This window comes from Rhynchophorus ferrugineus, unplaced genomic scaffold, assembly GCF_030347505.1.
Source record: "Rhynchophorus ferrugineus isolate W39M unplaced genomic scaffold, kcgeb_rfMv2 rfM3, whole genome shotgun sequence".
Classification (NCBI taxonomy): domain Eukaryota; kingdom Metazoa; phylum Arthropoda; class Insecta; order Coleoptera; family Curculionidae; genus Rhynchophorus; species Rhynchophorus ferrugineus.
The window spans coordinates 69,883,889-69,906,604 of NW_027472582.1; the positions used below are offsets into that span (position 1 = coordinate 69,883,889).

Below are 22,716 nucleotides of genomic sequence, written 5' to 3' on the forward strand. Positions count from 1 at the left end.
TTTTGGAATAGCATCCATAAATTGTTAAAAAAATGGACAATACTTTAAATAAACCAATGTTTACTATCTATTGTGAATAGCGAATTTTCTTTAGCGAGAAAAGAAATTACCAACACACCTGATATTTGCACTTATGTAACATGGATATGAACATATAGAATATAGAACCTCGGGTTGAATGGTTTTTTAATTGATAATTTCAAAGCCGATATTGTTATATTGTGTATTCAATGATGACAATCGGTCACATATCCATAATAACGTAAATCGAATTATGTCGTTACAACCAATTGTTATTGACATATAAATTTATAGGTTGTGATGTAACGTCTATTCACGAGCGCGAATAGCGACCGTATAAAAATTTGTTGTTAACGCGCGAACCAAAAACCTTTTAACTATCACGAGCCCTGGGAAATATCCACCAGACCATAAGATCCAGGTTTTAGACGTATATTTTTTATCTGTTCATTGTCGGAAGCGTGTATTTTATAATACAGAACGACGAGATTATGATATTCTGATGGTAATGTTTACAAAATATTAATGGTTTCATGTATAATTTACGGGGAGAGTGCCTTTTATATTTCGAGATTTAAAATATATAACGGGAAACATTAAGTCCAAAGTGATTCACTCCATTTTAAAATATTCTTCCTAAAAATATACACAGTTATTCTGTATCATATACATGAATCTCTCAAAAATGCTAGTTTTACAAACATATCTTCTACATATTCATTGAAATATTTCTAATATACACATTTTTAGTAGCAGTGGTAGTTGCAGGAGCTTTGGTATTTTAAGATGGTGCTTGTGGTAGAGAAGAAGCATTGAAATCAAGATTGAAATGCGCCTCTTTTGAATGATCATCTTGCCAACTCTTCTGTTGGTCTCTGAGACTTAGACTCTGTTACAGTCTGACATATGTAAGCTTCTGAGGTCTTTAAAATGCTCTTTCAATATTTTTCTCTGAGATCATACCAGAAATGATTTTATCCGTTTAAGATCACAGTTGAAGAACAAATTTAGAGACACAGATTGCAATGAAAGGCGAACAAATTTCTCACAGACTTCTGTAGCGAAATCGGCTATTTTTGGTGGAAGATACAGCTAACAACTCCGGAAAAGACATGGGTCTGGATCATCCAAAACAATCTGAAAAATAGGAGACTGACATTATCCGACGTCGGAGTCCTGCAGCACCAAAAACAGCGTATTGGTTGAGAGGTAGACAATCTCACCGAGCTATAGATTGATGATGATGGTACATTTTTAAACCAATAACTATTTCTTCATTTGCCAAAAACTAATTCGCAATTGAAAAGAGTAAAGATTGGTACATCAATAAGATGTCTCTTTCCTCAGAATTATTTATTTTTAATGGCTAAATATTGCAATAACATTGACTGTATACTCGTTCTGCCATTTTCCAAGTCACATTACGATATTAGAGTATTAAGCTACTCAAAACAGGAATATCGTCTATAATTAAATCAAGACTGCTATTCATTTAACACACAAAATGGATTAAGGCTTAATGTTTATAATAATTTCATTTTTAACCACTTTTCTTCATGTTAATATAAAGGGGCTGTCTTCTTTGCTTTTGCTATATGATTATTTGATTCTATTTATTATGACTAATAGTTTAAGGAGTGTTACAGACATTTAGCAAGATAACATCAGGTTAGACAAAAAGCAAAACACATTAGAACCAAAATAAAACAACTATACTGGTTAGTAGGAAAATACTCTCAACTTGATCTAAAATCAAAGAGATTGATCTATAAGACAATTATAAAATCAATTTGGACCTATTGGCTGCAAATATGGGGTTGCACTGAAAATTCAAATCAACTAGTCATACAACGCTGTCAAAACAAGGTTCTTCGATTGATTACAATGCCTATCGCTAGGTAACCAACAGATGACCTGGAAATCAAATGGATTTGCGAATTTATCCAAGATTTCGCCTTGACACAAAAGATTACTAAATCATACTAACGTGGAAGCAATACAACTGGTGGACAGCGTCAGGAGAAGCGAACCAAACCATACGAACTTATATAAAGTGTATACCTTTAATGTAAGCTATAGCTATAAGTTATTATAATTTTATTATTGAGGAATACATATTGATGTATTTTCTTGCACTCGTCTTGCTTGTGAATTAATCCAAGTACAAGTGAAAAGTAGTAATAAATTAGTGTATAATTAAGATTATACTAAGCGTGTCTAATAAAGATGTTATAAAAAAAATAGCAACATCGTCCAATAGCATCAAACCAAATCGAATTTTATAGGCCGGTTCGGTTACATGCTCCGACATTCTATCTCTTTTTAGCCAGAATAAAATGAGAAGGAAAAATTACAACCTACAATTGGCAATATATTTGAGGTCATCTATGACATGCATTGGCTGTTTTATTGGAATTCTTCAAAGGAATTTGATTTGCTTTGGTGTTCCCTAGGAATAATGTCATACTGATTACCATGACATACTTATATAAAAATTTCAAACTTTGGCATAAAAATGACAATTACTAGAATGCAATACATAAAATATTAACATAATCCCGAAATATAAAATTCATTCGTGGCAAAAAAATAGCACGATAATGAAATCCCCAATTGTTAATAACTAATGGAATCAAATACTGGATTATCTTTGTTATTCAGACGATATTTGTTAAAACACACCTAAATCTGACGCCACTGATGTTGTTAACACAATTTTAATAAACCTACTGGTTAATTTTTTATTGGTTTTCAGCGATAAAATAAAATGAACGTTATATGGCCAGAATAAATATAACTATTTCGATAGGGACCCGTAATTATTTTCTCCTAAATGTACATTATAACCTGTCGAAACCTAAATAGCTACCGGAAGGTCGTCGAGTTTTCAACAACCAGTTTTATAAATACCTCGGCGGTGTAAGAGATGCCATTATATAAAAAAAACGTATCACCTAAATACCCACATATGGGCCCAATTCATATGAATGAACCAGAGATAGGCAGGCGTCCGCTATATACGAAATGTGTTATATTGATATAATTGAATTTAATTGAGGCGTACGAGGAAGCAGTTTATGTGAGTCTGTGACTTTAACACCTATTAGGTATGGTATTTTTATTTTTATTTTATTTGTAATGAAATACTCATTTTTTAATAAATTATCCTCAACTGCTCTATATAAAAATTTTTCGTAATTAAATGTACCAACTAAAACAAGATAGCAAAACGTATATTTGATTATATAACTTGGTTACTAGACTAATTTTTTTTAATATATTACCCACAACTACTGTAAACAAGTGTTCGCCAATATTAAACTAACATTAAGTCCGTATATAACGTTATTATAGGTAGATATGAGACATAAGTCAACAGTAACAAAATCTGAACAATATGGCAATTAAAAAACAAAATGAATATTAGGTTACTCAATTATTTAATATGAAATAAACAAGTATCATTAATCGTACGCTATTAAAAAATTGGGCGATCACTTTTTGGATTATTAATGTAATTTTTATTTAATGTAATATTTTATTTAATGTAATGTTTATGTAAAACCATTTGCAAGCATTGCATACTAATTTAATGACAAAACATATATATATATATATATATATATATATATATATATATATATATATATATATATATTTTTTTACTTGTAACTTGTAACTTGTTTAAGCACATTTTCTCTGAGATTTTGAAGAATTACATCTTTGATAGATACACTGTCACATATTTTCGGTTTATTAAACAACACCATATTCTTAATGTTGAATTTCTTTAAACACTTATATACTCATTGTGAGAAATACCGTGAATTAACAACTAATTTTTATACAATGACATTACTTTTTATTAAAAACATAATCTCTTTGTTAGTTCTTATTTATTTGGATGACTTGGAGCATTGTCAAGTATAAATCATATACTGCTGAACATGTAAAATATTTATGCAACCAAGACTTTGATTGGCACTTCATTACAAATGTAAACATAATTAGATACAAGCTCAAATATAAGCAGGAATATCTATACAGTAAGTATACAATATAGAAAATTCTTAAATAAAAAATCCCTGAATAGGTTTTATTTAACATTTTGTCTAGCACAAATCAGTGTTCATTTGTATTTATTATTACTTGAAATAATGAAACGTGTTACTAATAAATACTTGAACTTTTACACGATCACTTTTGATATACTAACAAACTAGAAATATTTGATATATACAGTAGCGCCATCTATTAAAAATTTCGTACGAATAACTTGATGTGAATTGGTTTGGTAAATATATTGTGCAATATTTATTATTGCATCTATGAATTATTATTAACTTTATTCAGTTAGCAAAAGGTATGAGAACATTTTTTTGGGTTAGTAGATACGTGAACAATGTTGTGCAATAATTAAGAGTAGATGTGTGAATTCAGTAATCTAAATAAACACGCACTTTTATGTAATACGACGATATAATTATTCCTTGCGAAATAATCATGGTTATTGTTCTAGACGTTCCTCATATCCTACATAGACAATGATTTATTGAGAATCACACGTAAATTATTCAATTAACTAAATTAACTAAATCGTTTTAGTTTTGAAGCTTATATTAGTTTTGTCTTGGCCTGGTGAAATATTTATTACCTGACAACATTGAAACAATAAATATTACAGATTGATTATAATTATCTCTTAATGTAATAATATGTATCTTTAATTATCGAAATATATCGATTATAAAGTCTTTGTTATGTAGACGAGTTGTAATTTCCTTATTTAAATAGATTTTTCAGATTATATGGATTATGCCCAACAAAAAGAATTGTTATTTTTTTCACAGATTTAGTTAAACATATTTTACCATATAAATTATACCAGTTTTGTCGGTATTTCGGATTGTGTTAATCGATTACACCGCTTGGGTTTCTCCATAGTGTTAAATTCATTTCGAACCATGCGACTCTGACTCAGATTTAGTGGTTTTATCGAATGACTCACGCAAATTGAACAAGAATATCAATTCTGGCTATGTACGGCCTGTGTATTTCTCTTCGTGGTACGAGGATAGACTAAAAAGTAGTGCAAACACAGATAAGAAAAAAATTTATAAAAGTTTTCTGTAAAACACAGATAAGAAGAAAAATTGGATAAAAGGTATAATAATTGGTATACTAATAATTATATAATAATTTAAAGTCATATATATATATATATATATATATATATATATATATATATATATATTGTATTGGAAGCATCACGTTAGACAAAAAACAACTATACTGGTTAGTCGGAAGATACTCTTAACTTGATCTAAAATCAAAGAGGTTGATCTATAATACAATTATAAAGCCAATTTGGACTTATGGGGTGCAAATATGGGGTGGCACTAAAAATTCAAATCAACTAGTCATACAACGCTGTCAAAACAAGGTTCTTCGATTGATTGCCAATGCCTATCGCTATGTAACCAATGAAGAACTGCACGATGACCTGAAAATCAAATGGATTTGCGAAGTTATCCAAAATTTCGCCTTGAAACACGAAAGAAGATTACTAAATCATACTAACGTGGAAGCAGTACAACTGCTGGACAGCGTGCAGGATGTCAGGAGATTGAAGCGAACAAAAACACAGTTAAGATAGGCACATTTCTTCCTGCTTGTAACAAGTTTCTTTCATTACCTCAGTAAAAATCCCTTCAATTTTCCCCTAACACTTGATAGCAGCTTTCAGCTCTTTATTTAAGGTGTAATAATGCAAAATAAAGTCGTCTCCTTTTTCTTGGTAGTCCTTTAAATGTTGCAAAAGGTATCAGCAGTCCTGGACAAAACATGTTGAGTCATCACACGCGTTTGCGAAACCATGATGGTCGAAAATGATGATGATGATGATGATCTATATGTAGTAAGTTCTGACCAATCCATCATATATCAGTCCAGGCATTGACTGTCAGATTATCATTTGTTCCGATTTTTACAGGACTGTAAATCGTACTTGATTCAAATATATATTTAACACCATAAAATCAGTACAAATTTACTTGAAAAAAACGCTACTATTTTTTTCCTAGGTCCAATATAATCAATTTAACCGCTTTATTGTTTTATAATGGGTTTTTATCGAAATATTATGTTGAAACTCCATCATTAAGAACAATAAAACTATGGTTATAATAATAAAAACGCGTTTTATAAGCCAAAGAAAGTGATTTTTTATGAATCGTTATTAGCTGGCATATGTTTGTGCCTATAGATAAAATATTCATTGACCAAGTGTCAAATGTAGTTTAATATAAATATTTACATGAAAAAAAATAGATTCACTAAGCATATGTAGTGATATATTATTATAGGTGGTTTAATTAACATATTTATATCATATTGTGTTTTCCCAAGAAGAAGCTTACTCTACAATAAAAGAAACTAAAGCAGGTGTACCACAAGGAAGTGTACTGGGAGCATTGCTTTATCTACTCTACACTTGTGATATACCAAAAATGGAAAATATTACGATGGCTACATTTGCTGATGATACTGCGATTATTGCCGTCGGAGACAATAGTGAAGAAGCCTCACGAAAATTACAATAGGCAAGTGACAATATAAATAATTAGACACAAGCTTGAAAAATAAGAATTAATGAAAGTCAATCTGTACATGTGCAGTTCACATATAATCAGACTGTACAAACACCAATAACATTAAATAATACTATCATTCAATATAGCAACAACGCTAAATATCGCGGAATGAATCTCGATACAAAACTTCGCTGGAAGGAACATATAAAGAAGAAAAGAAAGGAACTGGAATTGAAATATAGGAAAATGTACTGGAGAATTGGAAGAAAATCACAATTATCAGTACGTAATAAATTGCTGTTATATAAGCAAATACTGAAACCTATATGGACATACGGAGTTCAATTATGGGGATGTTCTGCAAATAGTAACATAAATAAAATACAAATTTTTCACAACAGAGTCCTGAGAGGTATTGTGGGTGCACCTAAATACTATAGGATACTACCAGAACAGGACACAGACTTAAAAGAATCAAACGATCTCATCTTGTGTAGTGTTGTGTAGTGAGGTGCATATATTAAAAAAATCAGCAGTGACATGTATAAAGATTATTTCACCAGAGACTGAGTTAGGGCCGATGGGTCCTCCTAGTTATATACCTAGATTTAAGTTATCATAAAACAAATTGTAGGTTAGACCGAAACGACTAGTAAAAATATATTAATTAAATAATGAAAAAATATATTGTGTTTTCCAATAATATTATATATGATAATTAATTCATGAAGAAAGTGACAATTGATAAAATTCAAATACCACAACAGTTGTTTAGTGTATGCCAAATGATTATAGCTGCTATATGTAAAATGTTGTGTCCCTGATGTACTAACTTACACCATTAGTATTTGTTTCTCACAAGAATGTATCCTTGATTCCAAATTTTTCTTTTATCGTTCAATATTGCAGTCACCATTTTATCTGGGTTTCTTATTTTCAATATTTTTACTGTATTGGCTTTCTCTATGTTCTTATTTTGTCTCTAGCTACAGATAACCCTACCAACTCTTTTCTTATTTAATTTTTTGGCATAAATCAAGACTACTAACTAAATTGACATTAGAAAAAACAGTTATTATATAGTTTTGCAGTATATTTTAGCCTTGTTTGTAAATATTTCCCTCATCTCCCTTCCTGAGACTGAATATAAGTAGAACAAAGAACCTCTTTGACATACAGCTGATTTCAGTTTTACACCTGCTGTAGAGGACACCTGTCAGTTGTTAAAACACCAGCTTTTGATCTAAATTGAACCGAATTTCAAAAGCTACCGAGACGAGAGTCATTTATGTTTCTTCTTCGATCGTTATTTCAACTTGTTTTTAATAAAGCAACGGTGCTGTTGCTTCGTATAAATTAGATACGCCACAATTAGTGGTAAACAAACAAGTCTGAATAAGATACGATAAAATTATAACGTCGTAACACAAGTCCTGTTTTGAATGTGTTTAAAAATCGATTTGGAACGCTTTGGGGTAATTTGGTACCAATTAAACATTGTGTAATGTATCTACTTTTTAAATTGTAATTTGGTTCTGAACATTTGGTCCTCACTGAAGCAACAACTTGTGTATTACTTAATACTGTTTATAAATTGTTCTCATTTGCAATAATTAGCAGTTTATTTTTATATCATTATTTATTACCTATAATTGTTATAACTAATATTTTGAAGAATTTTGCATTCGGTTACCTCTCGGTTATCCCTTTTTAACTAGAACAAAATGAGAAGGAAAATATTGTTTGATCTTGAAACGAATTTATAAACTGCAATAGGCAACACATTAAACGTCTTGATGACGTGAATTCATTGTGATTTTGTTTAGACTATATATTACAATCCCACATCTTTACGAATCTTTAAAACTATATTTGATTTTAGAATATAGGCCTTCCGCAAATCACGGTTTATATATTTATGTTTATTATCCATGGTACCAGGTTAGTTTCACAAAGGTCGGAAGATGTTTTTTAATGTTTCGAAACTCTCCAGGCGGGGCCGCATATTTGAACAGTAAAATTAGACGGATTAATAGTTCGAATTTTCAACCAACCAATGTGTTTACCAGCCAGCGACGTATAACAGTTCCTAACCATGTTAATAGGTGTAGTCTCCGGCGTGACATTGTTTTTCTATCATTTGCATAATGTTCGAGTTGAATTTTAATTGTATCAGGCCGGGTGAAATTTCAGAACAATCACAGACATTTTCTCTTTCTTGTTTCTTTTTTCTTCCGCACAGTTCGTCGGATTGTTTTCCAAAATCGGCAGAATTATTCATGTTGATTTTCTTTCTATATTCGTAAATTTCGAATGCAAATCTGCTGTCACGCAAAAGACTGATAAACCTTTAAATACATTTTTAAATATCTCCTTCAACTTTTAAAGGCCTTCATTATTTAAAGAACGATTTGTTTTAGCTATTTCTTAATTTAAATCGAACTTCTTTTCTTGGACCATCTTTTAAATGTTTCAATAAAACGTGTAGTAACACGGAGCTAGTTTTGAAGAGTACGATGGGTGTTTGACCATATGATTTATAAAGCATCGCGATATATTGATGATGCAGAACTTTTTTTTTGTGTAACGTAAGGTTTCTTTATCTTAATTTCTACTCTAAATTGATTTAATGGATTACTAGATGGTTTGATGTTTTAGTGCAACCCCATATTCGCAGCCCTGAGATCCAAATTGGCTTTATGCTTGACGGTTACGTTGAAAGTATCTTTTGTGTCGTATCAATTTAACCTCAAAATGTATGCCGAGGTATTTAGCGGATTCTGTTTAAGAAATCGAGCATCCATCAAGTGATATAATAAAATTTTTGTCATTTTGCTGCAATGCAAAATTAACATGGACACATTTGGGGCTATTAAGCTGTATTTTCCAGTGTCTAACCCATTTGTAAATCTTATTGACTACTAGTTATACTTTTTCTACAGCCTTAGACAGAGGTATATCTGTTGCCAATGATAATTGTGTCGTCGGCAAATGTTCCAAGTTTTGTTGCTGAGATATCTGCAGTATAGAATAGATCCAGGAGTGGTACCGAGGCAGCCAAAATAGGTTTAACCGTTGAGAATGCCCCTTCATGCGAGACTATAAATTTTCTTTGGAAAAGATACGATACCAGCAGTCGACAGTAATTCCACGGTAGCAATTGACTCATTGTGTAGGTTAATCACAAATGCCTTACCCGGTCAAAAGTGTGTGCGTCCAGGAATATTGCAGGGATGTGTTTCTTTTCTTTGAATGCTTTTTAAACAACAGCTGTTACTCTGTGCACTTGATCAATTGTTGGGTCTATAAATACGCCGCCGTCATATCTTTAAGTAACCAATGAAGAACTACTCGATGAAAGTTATCATAAGGTGACTACATCCCACCAACACAGTTACAGAACAACACGTAAAAAATCAGATTTAAACAAACCAAACCTTGCGCTACACTTTCCCTTTTTTATAAATAAAAAATGCAGTATAGAACGTATATTAAACTCGCTGAAAAATATAGAATTTAACGATCACACTTTATTATTCTAAAACCAGGTTTATGTCAGTCATATGGAGAGTAAAACCAATCAAAGAAACTTAATTCCGTCCTCTCTAAAAATAGAAATAATACCATTAATTGTTAATTATCCTTTTTGCCGAGACGAAAAACGTTTCCGTTCCGAAAGAAAATATCCGAAGAACCACCAGAAGAAAATAGAAAACCGTCCAATTAATGGCGTTGACTGGAAATTTAAAAATTGACAAAGTGTGTATTGGTGCGCGTAGCAATCGATTTCACACACTAGCCTAGTTACGTCCTCGCGATGGGAATTCGTATCAGAGATTAGTATTCTGCCGGCGATGTGCGCGAGGTGCAGAGCCGACGAGATGTGCGGAATATCGTCAGAATAAATTCGTAAAATGTAGAATATATTTATGGAAATATTTCTGGTTTATTAATACTGTATGAAACTCTCTATTTCCTATGTATTAGGTGCGAAGAAATCTCATCAACGTTATCTTGAAGCACATTTCTATTATTTAAGAAATTCCCGGGAAATGTGAATATATTAAGAGGGTCACTATTTATATTTCGGGAATAGGAAAAAAAAAACAAATGGTTAAGCTGCGAATATATTTTTATTGTTTTTCAAAGTACTCACCACGATGATCGATACACTTTTGCATACGCTTAAACTAATTTTCAAAGCATTTATTCCATTCCGAATGAGGTATCTTCAAAACATGATTTTTGAACGCTTCAGTAGTTTCTTCGGGCGATGAAAATCGTTGACCACGCGGTTTATTCTTCACGGACGGAAACAAAAAGAAATCATTGGGTGCCAACTCAGGGCTGTACGGCGGATGATTTATCAATTCGATGTTTTGAGTGCTCAAATAGTCTATTGTTTGAGCCGATGTGTGAGAGTTCGCATTGTCATGATGAAGAACAATCCGGCATCTCTTGTTTGTTTTCCTTATTTCGCCAAAGACTTCTGGCAAACAAATGGTCGTGTACCAATCAGAATTTACTGTTCTACGATCCTCTAGAGGCACTGTTGCAATATGACCACTTTTCTCGAAGAAACAGGCCACCATTTTCTTTGAAGTGCTTCGTGCGCGGACAACTTTTGTTGGATTTTGTTGGATCTTGCAACACCGATACAGTCGACTGCCGCTTACTTTCGGGCTCATACGAATATATCTATGATTCGTCACCTGTCACGATTTTATAAACGTCTTTCAAAGCACCGCGATTCAATTTCTTAATCATTTCTTTGCACCAATCGACACGAGCCTTTTTTGAGCGATTGTCAAATTGTGTGGGATCCAACGCGAACGTAACTTTCGCACAGCTAAGTGTTCATGTAAAATCACATGTGTTCTTAGGGATGCCTCAATCTCACAATAGGTGACATGACGATCTTGCTTAATCATTTCGCAGACAGCATCGATGTTTTCTGGCACAACAGTCGATTTTGGACGAATTTCACGAAACTCGTTGGACAGCAATTGAATTCAGTAAACCAAGGATACACGGTGGTTTTTGATGGAGCCTCATTGCCAAAAGTCAAATTAAGTTTATTAATGTACTCTTGATATGATAATCCACGTCGAAAATCGTAAAAAATCATCGCATGAAAATGTTCCCGATTCAGTTCCATTTTTTGCCGAGACGAAACTTTCAACTAAATATAAAATAAACAAATAGCGTCTGTACGATAAAATGTTCTGAGTACGTATATCGTCAAAAATGCCAAACTTCAACGATGGAACGGTCAGATGGACTCACATATCAACAGTGTTGCCAATTCCTGAAATATAAACCCTGTATAAACCCTATAGTGACCCTCGTATGCTCTATTTTAAACTTAAAAAGTACTCATTTCGGCGGCAGATAACATATACCAAAATTGAGAACGATATAGAGAAGATTAGTATGTCCCCTACGCAAGGATGACACGCAAAATGTATATTTTTGTATCCGTACTGACCTTATTCCATTGGTTTCGAGTTTCATCAAGAACGAGGTACAATGTCGTTGGGCCTAGGAGGCTAACCATAACGAGCTCTTTGAAATCAAAACTATTTTTAGCTCTAAATCGACTGAACGACTGAGTCCCCCCTAGACACTGTGAGTTTTGCCACCTTGGTCTTTCTCCAGTTTACCACATACTGGAGTACTATCCACGACTCACCCAGATTAGAGCTATGTATGGACTAGAGAACAGACTAAGTTGATATAAGAGTCGCTGATCAAATAACCAATACCACTTCGATATGGGAGCTAGTGTGTGCTGCCTGCATAGAGTCTATACTTCGTGATGGTTGTGTTTATTGACTTGTATTTGTGTCCATTTTTAAATTGTATATACAATATTTATACTTTTAACCCCCCTGTTTGTGTTATTAGTTATATATATATATATATATATATATTTTAAAGTCTCCTTTTACCAACTGTGGGTTTATCTGGACTGGGCCTAAAGTTTAACGTGGGCTTTGAACCACCAACCAGAGTGACCAACTTTAGAAATCATCCCGGAAGTCATCCGGTCTTACCCGGCCTGGTTACTGGCGTCAATGGGATCATTTTCCTTATTGGATTTTATATTCTTGCCTAGAACAATCACAAATTTTAAAGAATCACAAACATAAATTTACGACCATGCCCCAGCTGGATTCGAACCCACGGCATATCTATTTTAATGTCAAAAAACGGTTTCAAGGACATTGTACCCTAGGGAGGTTCCTTTGAAACCAATTTCACATTGATCCTTCTGATTACCACTTATTGGAAGGCACTAGCAAATATTTTGGACGATTTCGGGATTTCCAATGTATGTGGAAAATCATGAGCTAATGGTCATAATCTAATTTATATCTGGTTAAATATTTAAAGGTTTTTGGTATTGGGGATTGGTCAATCCGAATACTCGTATAGACAAGTATTTACTAGTACTATCATTCTTAACTATTCTTTAAAAAATATGCAAAAACATACAATGCATCATATCCCCAGTTTTCCAATCAGCCGAATCTTAGCCCTAATCCTCAAAAAATACGTGTATAAATTTGACAGCTGTCGTGTCATTAGTTTGTGAATTATAGAATTTTGAGTGAATCAAATTTTGAGAAAAAAATCAATTTTTTTAATAAAATGGATAAAAAGGAATTTCGCGTGTTGATAAACGAACGCCCAAAAGAGGTTGTTACCGACGAAAAGATTTAAAAAATCCACAAAATGATTTTGAATGACCGTAAATTGAAATTGAATAAAATAGCAGACCCTCTATCATTCACGAATATTTGTGTATTAAAAATCTCTGTGCAAAGTGGGTGCCACTGTGGTGGGAGCTCACTTTTGACCAAAAACAACGACGAGTTGATGATTCGGAGCAGTGTTTAAAGATGATCAAGCGTAATAAACCCGAGTTTTTGCGTCGATATGTGACAATGGATGAAACATGGCCCCATCATTTCACTCCGAAGTCCAATCGACAGTCATCCGAGTGGACTGCACGCGAGAAACCCGCTTCAAAGTATCGGAAAACGCAACAGTCGGCTGGCGTCTGTATTTTGGGATGCGCATGGAATAATTTTCATTGACTACCTTGAAAAAGGAAGGTCCATCAGCAACGACTATTACATAGCGTTATGGGACCATTTGAAGGACGAAATCGCCGAAAAAACGGCCGCATTTGAAGAAAAAGTGGTTCTTTACCAAGACAATGCACCGTGTCACAAATCAGTGGAAACGATGGCAAAAATCCATGAATTGGGCTTCGAATTGCTTCCTCATCCACTGTATTCTCCAGATCTGGCCCCCAGTGACTATTTCCTGTTCTCAGATCTCAAATGAATGCTCGCTGAAGAAAAGGACAAATCGTATTACAAAAATGGTATCGAAAAGTTAGAGGGTCGCTATAATCAGCGTATAACCCTTGAAGGGAATTATGTTGCATAGAAAAAAAAATATTTTGCCAAAAAAATGTGTTTTGCTGTGGTAGGCCGGGGACTTTTCAATTGACCTGTTAATTGACAGAAAATTTGGACCTCGGCCACATATAAAAAACATTTAATTTTTTCTAAAATGGTAATTGATCAACGGTCTCCGTATTTCCCGATCTTCTTTTGTTACGTCGTGCCCATTAACGATTCCAACGCAGCGTCGATATATCGACAGCGACACGGCCCGATGCACCCGCGCCAACAGAGACCCGGCGGACGTCTAATGGCCTGACGGAGTTACGCGAAGTCGCGGGGCCGATAATCTACCCGGGGAAGATTATTGGTTTTCTCCCCGTACGATAAATAATTTAAATACCGCCATTAATACCGCGTATTGAGACCGCCCGGTCATTAGCGCGTCACGCTTGCCGCCGAACTACCGACCGGGATTATTTGCGACGAGATTAGGATCGCGCAATATAGTCTAGGAGCTAGCAACGTCTTTGAGAAAGAATTTCAGGTAAGCAGACGACAGTAAAAAACCTATCCATCCATGCCTACACACGTTTTTATTGGGTAGGACTGCACATGCGCACTTGTTCTAATATAGCCTGACAGTTTTCACAACTCGCGTCCTTTTCTAACACAGTGTCAGTTGTGGTTAGGTGTCATTTTTAGGTTAATTTTGTATTTACTTTTTGTTGAGGTAATATAATTATTTCTTAGGCAACATTAGCGACAGAGAATGCGAAATTAAATGTATAGAGTATGCATTTTTAGTAAAATATTATCATTTTATATAACTAATTTTGTAGATTGTTATGTAACAAAGGATATATTTTTATGTTAAATAATATGGAAGCAGAACGTATTTGAAGATTATACTAAAGGTAAGAATGAAATATGGTCATGTTTGTATACGTTTTCTGTCTATTTTTTATTATACTTCTATCTTTCTGATTTTACAGATATTTCAAAAGAAGAAGAAAGCTAAATGTTTAAACGAAGCACTTAATAGAAAAGGGTTGGAATAAATTGATAACATAGCAATTGAAATTTTGTGATTTATTATTTCTTTCAGTTTATATAACTCCTCGGAGGAGATAAATAATAGATAACCATATATACCAAATGCACATGGTTGCACAGAGTATTCTTTATCGTATTCTCTGGACAGCTACAGACATACCTTACACACGCTACAATAGAACGTTTTACAATTAACATATTCTCGTAGGGTTTGATTGATATTTACATTGTATATTTTGTTGTAATATTTGACTTCAAATTTCCCTGAATTTTGTTGAACTGTATGTATTAATAATTATACGATTCTGATAGATACTAGCGTTTGATATTTCAGTGTTTAAAATCCTTTTCCAATTTAACAAATCTACCAGATCATCCAACGAATTTAATAGTTTTTCATCTGACATCCTAGTGTTCCTTCTTAGTGTATTTGTTTTTTATTTTAATACATTGTTCAAAGATTCTATTGCCATTATATTGATTCGAAATATATTTTGAAATATCTGTAAAATCAGAAAGATATAAGTATAATAACAAATAGACAGGAAACGTATACAAACATGACCATATTTCATTCTTACCTTTACTATAATCTTCAAATAAGTTCTGTTTCGATATTATTTAACATAAAAATATATCCTTTGTTCCATAACAATCTGCAAAATTAGTGTTATAAAATGGTAATATTTTACTAATAATTCATACCTTATGCATCTATTTTTGCATTATCTGCCGCTAATTTTGCCTATGAAACAATTATATTACCTCAACGAAATGTAAATACAAAAATAACCTAAACATGACTTCTAACCACAACTGTGTTAAACAACAAAGCGTATATAGAAAAGGACGCGTAAAATCTGTCGCTAGATTAGCTGATTTTTTTCGATATTAGTTTTTTTTCGATAAATTTTAGTACTTATTTTTAAATGTTTAATGTATTTCAGTATTTAACTTTAAGGGTTTGGTATAAGTCTTGGTACTTAATTGTAACGATTTATTAAAAATATCCATATATATTTTAAATATATTAATTTTTTTTCTCCGATATATCGATTAATCGATATTAAAAATAAAAAATAGCGTCTGGCACATTATAAACACCGAAGAACGAGAGAGTGAAAGAGATTAAATGTCAAAAGATTACCTTATCTGAAATTCTTGTTTTTTCTACGTTGTTAGCTCCCGTACTAATAGACGATCCCAGAATGCGATCTCCCGTGTATAAAGCCGTAGCTGAGTTTTGTTCGCTTAAACCAGCTGTAGGTAGAAAGAGATAGAACAATATATTCTCAAGGACACATTAAAAATCATCGTGGCCCGGAGATTCGGCTATTTTTCGATCAATGTTGCCAAATTTACCATTAGACTTTATGGATTTAATGTATTTAGTATGTAGAAAAGTTATTTATTTAAAAATGTATTCTCATCTTTTCACCTCCGACCCTCTAGTGATGCAGGCGCTCAAAATATCTTACACGAGTACTTCCATTAAGTCCATTCTATATTACTACGTTTTGGATACGTCACGCTTGCCGCCGGACTACCGGCAGGATTATTTGCAACGAGATTAGGATCTCGGAGCGGCAGGCACAACAGAGTCTGCGAGATCGGCCGGGCGCGACGTCACGCCACGACGAACAGAAAAAGTACGGATGAGCGAGGAGGGCTTTGAAAAAACGTACGGAACCCAGACCGCAAGTCGGATTTCTCTCTTTGTGAAAGAACTGCGAATTCGATACCGGTAATCGGATAATATCACAAGGTGACGATTGTCTTTTTCCTCCCTCGCTTCGTTTTCTCGCTGGTGTTAAAAGTAATCCAAAGAAGAGAGCGTAAAAAAGTACATTACACATAATTGCTATTTGACAAAAGAAGGTGCCCCCGGTAAGGTATGGATAATATTTTTTTATTTAAAACATCATATGTTCTGTGTTCTCCATTAACTGGATAGACCATCTCTCGCTGTTTCTAACCGTTGAGGATAAGAGATTACTCGAATCCGCCTTTAAGTCAATGAAAGAAAAACCGACTAAAAGTCGTATCAGGATATATTACTCATATCGGCTCCCATATCCAGATTGCATCAAATATTGCAAAAAATATCGGCTAAAAACACTTATCAATCAATCAAGCTACAGGACTAGCGGGCGAACTAAACCGCACTTTTCATGACAAGAACTTCATGAGGGCAACGTTCTTAGATTTTACTAGCGCCATTAAAGCTTTACATGTCTACTAATCTTCTAAACCTGATCGGCCATTCCAAGTCAAAATACAATCGGTTGTACTTTCTCGACTAGAAGGTCCATCCTGTCTGGTATTCCACAAGGTTCTCCACTTGCTCCCGTGCTATTCAATATCTGCATGGCTGGTATGTATACTTAAAGTTTAAACAGTAAGATTCGACTTCTATGTGAATGATGCTGGCTTCTTCTTAAGCTCTCAGTTATCCAAACACAACAAGCAGAACACTCAAATGTCTAAACATTTTGAAAACGGCAAATTAATCAACAAAGAAACGCAAGCGATAATTTTCCACCATAAAAGTTCCCTTACTAAAACTAATTTACTTGTCAAAAAAAGTTCTAGTGAGTTCTATTTCCTTACATTGACCAATTAATAACAGGTCTTTATTCATTAAATATTAAAACAGAAACAAACAAAATTCACGAAACTGCTAATGCTGAAAACAGTTAATGATCTAATAACAACCGTAGCAATAGTATAGTAGTAAACAATATATAATAAATACCGTTCCTGTTAAATATCAACGGTTTTTATACTTTCTCTGAATATCCGCGCTAAGGTCAATGAAACAACGCCGAAAAAAAATAACAACACAAAACCAGGTGAATGTTGAGAAAAAGGAAACAAAGCATACGCGAGCACCGTTATGCATACACCAGTTATATCATTAATATAGGAAACACTTGATAGCATCATTTGATATGTGGATATTTTTGTTTTCTGCAAGCTGTAATTTATAGTTACACTAGTATGGTATTAATCTCTTTTCATGCGAGGATTGTTCCTGTGTAAACAACTTGATTAAATCGTATATATATAGAATATATCTTGTATTGGGTAAACAGTTATATTAAATCTGAATTATACGACGGCTGGTATTTATGACAATGACTTTCCTATTAGTTTCAGCTGGTGTTGTACAAAATTATTTATTGATTGTATTATCTGGATATTACTTTTATCAGTCTATAAGAAAATTAATACATCTATAGTCTATTCGGAGTTTTTTTGCACATACGTCATCAACACGTTTAATCTATTGCCTGCCGCAATTTGTAAATTCGTTTTAGAATCAGACAATATTTTCCTTCTTATTTTATTCTAGTTAAAAAGAGACACAATGCTTTCTGATTAGCTCGAACACGTAAACGAATGAGCCTGTCAAAGTTGTCCGACATACGCAAAATTCTTGAAAGCAATAGTGATAAGCGGCTATAACTCTAACTATATTTATAACCCTATTGTGGCTGTATAAATAACTGTAGTTTCTAGATTTACTATATTAAATTATTTTTGATAGCAATTTTGTTCAATTATTTTATTTAGATTAGAATTTTGTTGTATGTCAAAGCCAAACTGAACTAAAACTCAGTGTTGATGCGGCAACATCGCGACTTTTTGATGTCACAAATTTAAATGACGTGTGTACAAAATAACTTTGAACAGACTAAACTTGTTTGTTATTTACAAATTCTATGGTTTTAAAATTAGCAAATTTCATGTGAACATTTGATGAAATTCAGAACATAAACGAATTTATTATTGATAATAGAGACATTTAAAAAATTAACAGATATTGAGTTTATGAATGTATATTAATTTCAGTATCTGTTATTATATTATATATTACTAGTACAAAAGTCACTGTTATGTGTATATTGACGTTCGAATGGTTACTAGCAATGTTCTAGACAATGTTGTGCATGTTTGGATTATGCCAAGTACATAGGTTATACTAGATAAAAAATTTAAAGTTGAATTTGATTAAAACATTTAAATATAACACATAATTGTTTCCTCAATATAAGTAGCATATTGATTCATATTCATGATTCACTCAACTTCTTTTCTTATTTTGCATATTACTTCATTTTATGTTTTATATTATTCATAAAATTATGGCTTTCATCAACTCAAATTTAGTACACAATACATTTTAACATTTCAAGTAATGATTTTCGGTCAGATCATATTCTATTTTATCATATACATTTTAGTTGCAAATTAAACCACTAGGTCATTAAAGCAGACTAATAGTTCTTACTATATATATATAGACAACACCCTTCTTGTTTCAATATTACACACCTCTTTCATACACACACCATCGTTATTGTACGTAAGGGGTATTTTTTTATAGTGATAGAAATTTAAAACTTATTATTTTACCGTTGTGGTTCGAGGTTATGACGGCAGAAAAACAGATATAAAATTAGAAGAAAGATAAAGATAAACATTTTGCAACAGAGCCTACTAAAATTAAAATTATATCACAAGTTAACAAGACTGAATCATTAAATAGAAAAAGAGGTAATAAAACAGATAAAACAAAACCACAGAGAGTAAAATCGCTAGGGCATGTGTTGGGAAGAAAGTAGAGACAAAAATTGTAACAACAAGGACTATATCAGAAAGGATGAAGTAAGGATTGAGATGGTTGTGTATGTAGAAAAATGAATGTTAGGAGATAGGAATAGGAAAAAATGTAAAATAAAGTCGATGAGATAAAGTTGTGGATGAAAATATATCAACAAATAAAATCAGTTTGTTTTAAAAAACCTTTTTAAACGCGAGTTTTTATGCCATTGAAATGATAAAATGTAAATCATACCGTAAAGTGTATCTAGATGGTATAATTCTGCTTATTTATAGAACAAGGAAATTAAATAAGAATACAGAAATACTAGAAGGGGTGCGAATGTTAACACAAGAAGATGATTCCATGAAACCATGATGATTGATGAAAAAACCAAGACTTAGCTATACTGATCAAGACTGTGCCTGACAAATTTAAACAATTTACCGTTGTGGTTCGAGGTTATGACGGCAGAAAAACAGAGATAAAATTAGAAGAAAGATAAAAGACAAGCATTTTGCAACAGAGCCTACTAAAAATAAAATTGTATCACAAGTTAACAAGACCGGGTCATTAAATAGAGAAAGAGGTAATAAAACAGATAAAGCATGTGTTGAGAAGAAAGTAGAGACAAAAATTATAACAACAAGGACTATATCAGAAAGGATGAAGTAAGGATTGAGGTGGTTGCGTATGTAGAAAAATGAATGTTAGGAGATAGGAATAGGAAAAAATGTAAAATAAGGTCGATGAGATAAAGTTGTGGATGAAAATATATCAACAAATAAAATCAGTTTGTTTTAAAAAACCTTTTTAAACGCGAGTTTTTATGCCATTGAAATGATAAAATGTAAATCATACCGTAAAGTGTATCTAGATGGTATAATTCTGCTTATTTATATAACAAGGAAATTAAATTAGAATACAGAAATACTAGAAGGGGTGCGAATGTTAACACAAGAAGATGATTCCATGAAACCATGATGATTGATGAAAAAACCAAGACTTAGCTATACTGATCAAGACTGTGCCTGACAAATTTAAACAATTTACCGTTGTGGTTCGAGGTTATGACGGTAGAAAAACAGAGATAAAATTAGAAGAAAGATAAAGATAAACATTTTGCAACAGAGCCTACTAAAAATAAAATTGTATCACAAGTTAACAAGACTGGGTCATTAAATAGAGAAAGAGGTAATAAAACAGATAAAACAAAACCACAGAGAGTAAAATCGCTAGGGCATGTGTTGGGAAGAAAGTAAAGACAAAAATTGTAACAACAAGGACTATATCAGAAAGGATGAAGTAAGGATTGAGTGAGATGGTTGTGTATGTAGAAAAATGAATGTTAGGAGATAGGAATAGGAAAAAATGTAAAATAAAGTCGATGAGATAAAGTTGTGGATGAAAATATATCAACAAATAAAATCAGTTTGTTTTAAAAAACCTTTTTAAACGCGAGTTTTTATGCCATTGAAATGATAAAATGTAAATCATACCGTAAAGTGTATCTAGATGGTATAATTCTGCTTATTTATATAACAAGGAAATTAAATAAGAATACAGAAATACTAGAAGGGGTGCGAATGTTAACACAAGAAGATGATTCCATGAAACCATGATGATTGATGAAAAAACCAAGACTTAGCTATACTGATCAAGACTGTGCCTGACAAATTTAAACAATTTACCGTTGTGGTTCGAGGTTATGACGGCAGAAAAACAGATATAAAATTAGAAGAAAGATAAAGATAAACATTTTGCAACAGAGCCTACTAAAAATAAAATTGTATCACAAGTTAACAAGACTGGGTCATTAAATAGAGAAAGAGGTAATAAAACAGATAAAACAAAACCACAGAGAGTAAAATCGCTAGGGCATGTGTTGGGAAGAAAGTAAAGACAAAAATTGTAACAACAAGGACTATATCAGAAAGGATGAAGTAAGGATTGAGTGAGATGGTTGTGTATGTAGAAAAATGAATGTTAGGAGATAGGAATAGGAAAAAATGTAAAATAAAGTCGATGAGATAAAGTTGTGGATGAAAATATATCAACAAATAAAATCAGTTTGTTTTAAAAAACCTTTTTAAACGCGAGTTTTTATGCCATTGAAATGATAAAATGTAAATCATACCGTAAAGTGTATCTAGATGGTATAATTCTGCTTATTTATATAACAAGGAAATTAAATAAGAATACAGAAATACTAGAAGGGGTGCGAATGTTAACACAAGAAGATGATTCCATGAAACCATGATGATTGATGAAAAAACCAAGACTTAGCTATACTGATCAAGACTGTGCCTGACAAATTTAAACAATTTACCGTTGTGGTTCGAGGTTATGACGGCAGAAAAACAGAGATAAAATTAGAAGAAAGATAAAAGACAAGCATTTTGCAACAGAGCCTACTAAAAATAAAATTGTATCACAAGTTAACAAGATTGAATTGATAACTTGCAACAGAGCCTACTAAAAATAAAATTGTATCACAAGTTAACAAGATTGAATCGTTAAATAGGGCAAGAGATAATAAAACAGATAAAATAAAACCACAGAGAGTAAAATCTCTAGGGCATGTGTTGAGAAGAAAGTAGAAACAAAAATTCTAACAACAAGGACTAATTCAAAAAGGATGAAGTAAGGATTGAGATGGTTGTGTATGTAGCAAAATGAATGTTAGGAGATAGGAATAGGAAAAAATGTAAAATAGAATCAATGATATAAAGTTGTGGATGAAAGTATATCAACAAATAAAATCAATTTGTTTTAAAAAACCTTTTTTAAAAGCAAGTTTTTATGTCATTGAAATGATAAAATGTAAATCATACCGTAAAGTGCCTTCTTTGATATCTTACAATTCCTAGTGAACTTTTGGAATATTACAATTATCTAGATGGTACAATTCTGCTTATTTATATAATAGGTTAAGCAAAAGTTAAAAAAAAACGTAAAATTCACGAAATGCTTTATAAATTGAGCATACAGTGTTGAATTTAGAAAAAACTTTCTACAACTT

At 32.5% G+C, this 22,716-nt stretch overlaps 1 protein-coding gene and 1 non-coding gene across 4 annotated transcripts in view; both read left to right on the forward strand.

The window, feature by feature from the left end:
• Positions 1 to 22,716, forward strand: part of LOC143193400 (uncharacterized) — a 134,377-nt gene that overhangs the window by 86,768 nt on the left and 24,893 nt on the right. The window lies entirely within an intron of this gene.
• Positions 11,987 to 12,088, forward strand: LOC143194533 (U6 spliceosomal RNA). Its single transcript, XR_013005366.1, has one exon. It is a non-coding gene; the product is annotated as a U6 spliceosomal RNA (small nuclear RNA).